At 41.6% G+C, this 5,867-nt stretch overlaps 1 pseudogene; it reads right to left on the reverse strand.

Annotated features, from left to right (window-relative positions):
• LOC101574206 overlaps positions 1-4,833 on the reverse strand; it is an 18,824-nt pseudogene extending 13,991 nt beyond the window's left edge.
• Between the last annotated feature and the right edge of the window lie 1,034 nt (positions 4,834-5,867).

Genomic DNA, 5,867 nt, shown 5'->3' on the forward strand with positions numbered 1-5,867 from the left:
AACAAGCTTGGCAAAGCACAGGGACCGCGGTTCGATCCCCAGCACCACATGCCAGCCAGACCCGCCCCCTGGTGGGCTGAGCTGGCCACACACACTAATAAATAAATGTAATAAATAAAAATAAATAAATATTAAAAAAAAAAAGAGTTCAAGTTAAGTTCACTCATTAACATTTTAAAGAATAAGTAATCCTGCATGCAAGAATATTTGTTATACAAGTGGTAATGGATACCTATTAATTTAGGGGGATTTGCTTTGTTCCATTTTGAGCTATAAGTATCTATTCAGATACCACACAAACAGTCCCTGAGAAAAACACTATGGAGACTTCTGCGTTAGCCACCCACTTTCGCCATTGTTATTCTCATTATTACTATTTTGTCTTTTTGAGACATGGTCTCACTATGCAGTTCAGGCCAGCTTTGAACTCGCTTTGTGGCCCAGGCTGGCCTTGAACTTGTGGTGATCCTTTTCCCTGAGCCACCTAAGTGCTGGCATTATAGGTGTGCTCCACCTGCCTGTAGTGCAGTGCCAGTGTCATTACTGCCATCATTTTTCTCACCATCATCATCAATTCCATGACTGTTGAGTAAGTCTCCCATACAGCTGGTATTTTAAGATTTAAAGGAAGTTGCTTTTCTTTTGTGTTACCTTAATTAGTTTTAAATCACTTCGAATGAAAGTATGTTTATCAATGATTTTTTAAAAAAATTTTATTTATTTATGTGTGTGTGTGTGTGTGTGTGTGTGTGTGTGTGACCAGCTCAGCCATGTGGTGCTGGGGATTGAACCTCAGTCCCTGTGTTTGCTAAGCTTGTTCTAAGTAGGTGCTTTAGACCACTGAGACATCTCACCAGCCCTCAATGATTTTTTTTTTTTACACTTAATGTTTTATTTTATTTTGGGAACCAGGGATTGAGCTCTGGCCCTTGCACTTGCCAGGGAAGTGCTTATTCCACTGAGCCATCTCCCTTGCCCCTAATGTCTTATTTTATTTTTATTTATTTATTTATTTATTTTGGCGGAACCGGGGATTGAACTCAGATCCTTGCGTTTGCCGGTCAAGCGCTTATCCTACTGAGCCATCTCCCCGGCCCTAATGTCTTATTTTAAAATAAGTGATAGTTAAGGTGTCTTTGGAAATAATAACAGTGTTAACTGGAGAGAAGTCTTCTTTACACGAGCAAGGCTGGGTCAGCCTTTGGTTTTATTCAGGCCTTTGGCTGACTGGATGGGGGCTGCCCATACCAGGGCTGTCTGCCAGCTCTACTCTGTCAACTGACTTCAATGTAAATCTCACCCAAAAACACCTCATAGAGAAGCCCACAGTAATGTTTGCTCAGATATCTGGGCAGGCTGTGGCCTGGTCAAGGCGACACAGTAGCTGTCACACCAGGTGTGCACAGGATCTGAGGCTGGCTGGGGAAAATTGAGGCCAGGCTCAGGATAAGGAAAGAGCAGAGTTTGGGGGAAAAGTGGTTACAAGTTCTTCCTCTCTGGGAACATCTTCTTTAGTCTGAATTTAAGGCATACACTACTGAAGAGCAGAGTGATGGTTCTTAAGTAAAGGTCTCATGATAAAGATATCACTGGTCAGGAATTTATGATTAATTCACTTTCACCCTTAGAAGACACTCCCACTGGATGTGGAATTACTTGGTAGTAGCATTTCATTCCTTTGAGGCCTTTAAAATTATTGTTCTTTAGGCTTGCTTCACTTCTGTTGTAATTTTAATGTTTGCTCTTTGGTGTGTAGTCCACCTTTTCACAGTACGTGCACTTCAGATTTTCTATTTCTGTTTTCCAGCAGTCTGAATAAGATGTGCCTGAGGTTTTTATTGTTTTGTGCTTCTGTTTTGATTGATCTTGGCTACTGTTCTTTGAACATCTAAAATATGAGAGTTTTTATATTTTATAAACTTAGAAAAAAGTTTGCCATTATCTTTGAAAATATTTCCTTTGCCTGTGTTCTCTCTCTCTCTGTCTCTCACTCTCTGTCTGTCTCTCTTTCTCTCTCCTCCTCCTCCTCCCTTCCCACTCCCTTCTTCATTTTAACAGTAGGAAAATTTTTTGGGAATAGAAATGGGAAATAAGAATGGGGAATAAGAAGAGCTTCTGAAGACAGCAGGGGTCCCGAATGGGTTGCCCTCACTGTTTCCTTTTCCTGAATTTAATTGCATATTTATTCAACTTTGGGACTCCTCTCAGCTGTAGGATTCTATGTTTTATTTTGTTTTCAGTTCTTTTTTTCTGTTTGTATTTTGGTTTGGGGATTTCTATAGGCATACTTTAAAGTTCACTGATACTTTTTATTAGCTGTATAGCATTTATTCCTACATTTCTTATTATTTATTTATTTTAAAGTTGAGCAGGACTTTTTTTGGCTGGCTCAGGCTGCCATAAAGGTGGGTCTGGGGATCGAACTGTGATCCCCTGCACTTGACTGGGTTTGCCAGAGCAGGCACTTAAACAACTGAGCTAACCCACAAACCCTCTATCCCTATATTTCTGACATTTTCTTTTGTGCCCATTTTTATGCTGAATGTCACATAATCATATTTCTTATCTATGTTTTCCACCAGCACATTCAGTGCGATCCTCAGGGGTACTTTGAGTTCTCCTAATTCCTACACCACGTGTCCTAGTTTATGTCTGTTTTTTCTACAATCTTTGGCTCTATTTCCTCTGCTTATTTGCTCTCTTGTACTTTTCAGTCCACAGCTGAGCAGGTCAGTCAAAGACGAGCAGCGCTTGCTCTTGGCATGGACCCAGCACATCTTTTACAAGGCATTTAGTGTGGCAGGTCGAGTCCATCTAGTTGGGAGTCTAAGAGGTCTGGTGTTTTGTTGTTGCTTTGGTTCCTTTCCATGTTTCAAATTCCTCTAGCATAGGGTTTAGGGTGGAGGTGATGGTGTCAAAATTTCTCAGTGTTTGTTCCATCCTTAGTCGAAGTCCTCTTGTGCTAGGCCTTCAGAGAAGCTCTCTGGTGGACAGCTGTAACCAGTGCTGACAGCCTGGTGCTGGCCAAGCAACACCCTCTGCTTTTACAGGCCTGAACTTTGATCTTTTCAGAGTCCCATAAACCCTGGGCTACAAGATAGCCAATGGCCTTTGTACTCTACCAGATGGTTGAAAGTCTGTTGCTGTTATTTTTTCTTCCTATAAACCTCATGGTGTTGACCCGAACCCTTGGTTCAACATAGAGGCTTGCTTCCCTGTCCCTAGGACCTTCAGGCTTTGCTGGGTAGGTGAGAAAAGGTAGAGGACCTGAGGTGGACTTTGCTTCTTGGAGAGACCCTTCCTTATGGCCCTGGCAAACTCCGGGGAGGATGTCTCAGATGTCTTAGTCTGACTCAGTCTTCCTGGTGTGCACCCAGTCAGCTCACAGAAGAGCCTGCTGTTTGCAGGGTTAGAATCCTCTCACGACAGCTTATGCTTAGTGTCCAGTAGTTAATTCTGAAATCCTGCTGAAGGCCCCTTCCCTTCTTGCATGTGTCTTTTCTTCCTCCCACACTCTGTACAGTGAACATGTGCTCAGGTCTCCTCTGTTATTGGTATGAGTTGTCTTACCTGAGGCCTTGCATTATTTGATAGTTCATGATCTCAGTTCTTTTTTTTTTTTAAAATATTTTATTTATTTATGTGTGTGTGTGTGTGTGTGTGTGTGTGTGTGTGTGTGGCCAGCTCAGCCCACCAGGGGGCTGGGCTGGCTGGCATGTGGTGCTGGGGGATTGAACTGCGGTCCCTGTGCTTTGCTAAGCTTGTTCTAAGTAGGTGCTTTAGACCACTGAGCCATCTCACCAGCCCTCAGTTCTTTGATAATTTCAAAAAAGGTTGTGATATTGTACATTAGAAGGCAGTTTTAAAACGTAAGTTTGGAATTAAAGTTCTTTCCAGCTTTTTATATTCTTTGTGGCTTCTGGAAGTTCAGGTAAGGCTTGTGTCCCTGGGTTTCCAGATGTCACTAAGGGGGAGAATAGCCCCAGAGCGAGTAGAGATTGTTATAAACTGGTAACCCTGAACTAGAAATGTCTTAAGCCCGTGATGGCAAACTTTTCAGAGCTTTCACTGATAACACACTGCAGGCTGTGGCATGCATGCCATAGGTCGGGCACCACTGCCCTAAGTATTCTGTGGCCATTTGTACCAAAACTCACACTAAGGATAACCTCACCAATACCAGAAGTAATTTAATCATTCATTGTCAAATATCAAAATGGGCAAAGTAAGGAGAAAAAGGCAAGGAAAACCAAGGCTGATCTAGAGGGAGGCTGGATATCTTCTGTTCTGGAGGAGAAATACAGAAGAATCCCAAGATTAAGCAGCGAGAGAACTCTTTATAGTGTTCTCCCCTCTGACCAGGTCTTCATCCGGTAGCTATGCGATATGCTAAGAGGCGGCACACATTGGCTCTGCTGCGCCTCACCCTGGAAATCAGGCACTTCTCTGAAGAGTTCAGGTTTCTTTAGGTGGGAAAAGGCACTCAGAGAACACAGGTACAAGGACCTCGGTGCGTATGGTGGGCATCATTCGTGCGCCTTCTCGGTGGGCAGAGCCACGGAGCTTGACAACACACGGACGTGCACATACAGCCTTGTGTGCTGGGAAACCTCACGTATACAGTAACACTCGGAGCCATTCTTTGTTTTTGTCTTAACTTAAATTTTATACCAGCATCTCCTTTCTGCACACTAAATTTCTAGTTCTCAGGGGCAAGGAGAGTGAGAACATTTACCTATCTGGCTTCATCCCAGAGGCCCCCTCAGAACCACAGCACCACCATAGCGCGGCGCGACTGCTGAGGACAGCTACACATCCCGAGTAGTCCCCCATAGCACATCCTTTTCGGCAGTTGTACTATATATGTTCTGATCATACGGGTATCGCAGCCAACAATCTCTCCTTTTTCAAACCTTTGTGTCTTTCACGAATATTTTTTTCTTTCTCCATTTCTTCTCTTTCTAGTAGACGCCTCCTGAAAGACCCATGAGAGCAATAAGCATTTAGTTCCTGAATGTTGGTAACAGTTTGTCTGAATTCTCCATACTTCAGTATTCATTTTCTCTGGACATAAAAGGCTATAAAATCTTTGCTTCACATTTCATCTCCCTGATTACCTTAACTATGTTACTTCATTTTCTTCTGGCGTGAAGTATTGCTTTTCAAAAAAATTGATTATCTGTTCCAGTGTAAGTCACTGTTTTTTTCTTTTTCCTAGACACCTAAAGGATTTTTTTTCTTTCTGAAAGGCATTGCAATTTTCCCATTTTTAGTTGGTGTTCTCAGGTACATGTTCTATATTTCAAAACAGTCTCACATAATTTTATTTTATTTCCAGGAAGTGTTCTGGAACTATAGTGCTTTTGGGTGTAGTTTATTCTCATATTTTCTTTCCAAGGACTTCTGTTATCCACATGTGACCTTTTTGGGTCCATCCTCAATATTTGTTACTTCCTGAAATCCATTTAATTTTCCTTCGTGTCTTTTGATTTAAGTGTTTTTCCTGCTTTCACCTTCTATCACTGCAGGGTGCTCCTTCCTCTGCACATTTGTCCAGTCACCTTTTCTAGTTAGTCTTTAGTTTCTTTTTTTTTTTTTAATGAAAGAACATTTATTATGTATGATAGACAAAAATTCAAATAGTACCATATATAAAGGACTTACATATATCGATAAGGATGAGGTAAGTAATAAAATGATACTAATACATAGTTCACAGGAAAAGAGGCACATTTATAGAAAGCTTAAGAAAAATAATCTTCCATGAGCAAAGAGAAATTCATATTCAATCTGTGAGATCCAGTTTATCACTTTTTTTTTTTTTTTTTTTGCTCACTCAGAATGCCTTCAGGGCTGGTTTGCAGTTT

The sequence above is a fragment of the Octodon degus genome, unplaced genomic scaffold, assembly GCF_000260255.1.
Source record: "Octodon degus isolate 3935 unplaced genomic scaffold, OctDeg1.0 scaffold00183, whole genome shotgun sequence".
NCBI classification, from domain to species: Eukaryota; Metazoa; Chordata; class Mammalia; order Rodentia; family Octodontidae; genus Octodon; species Octodon degus.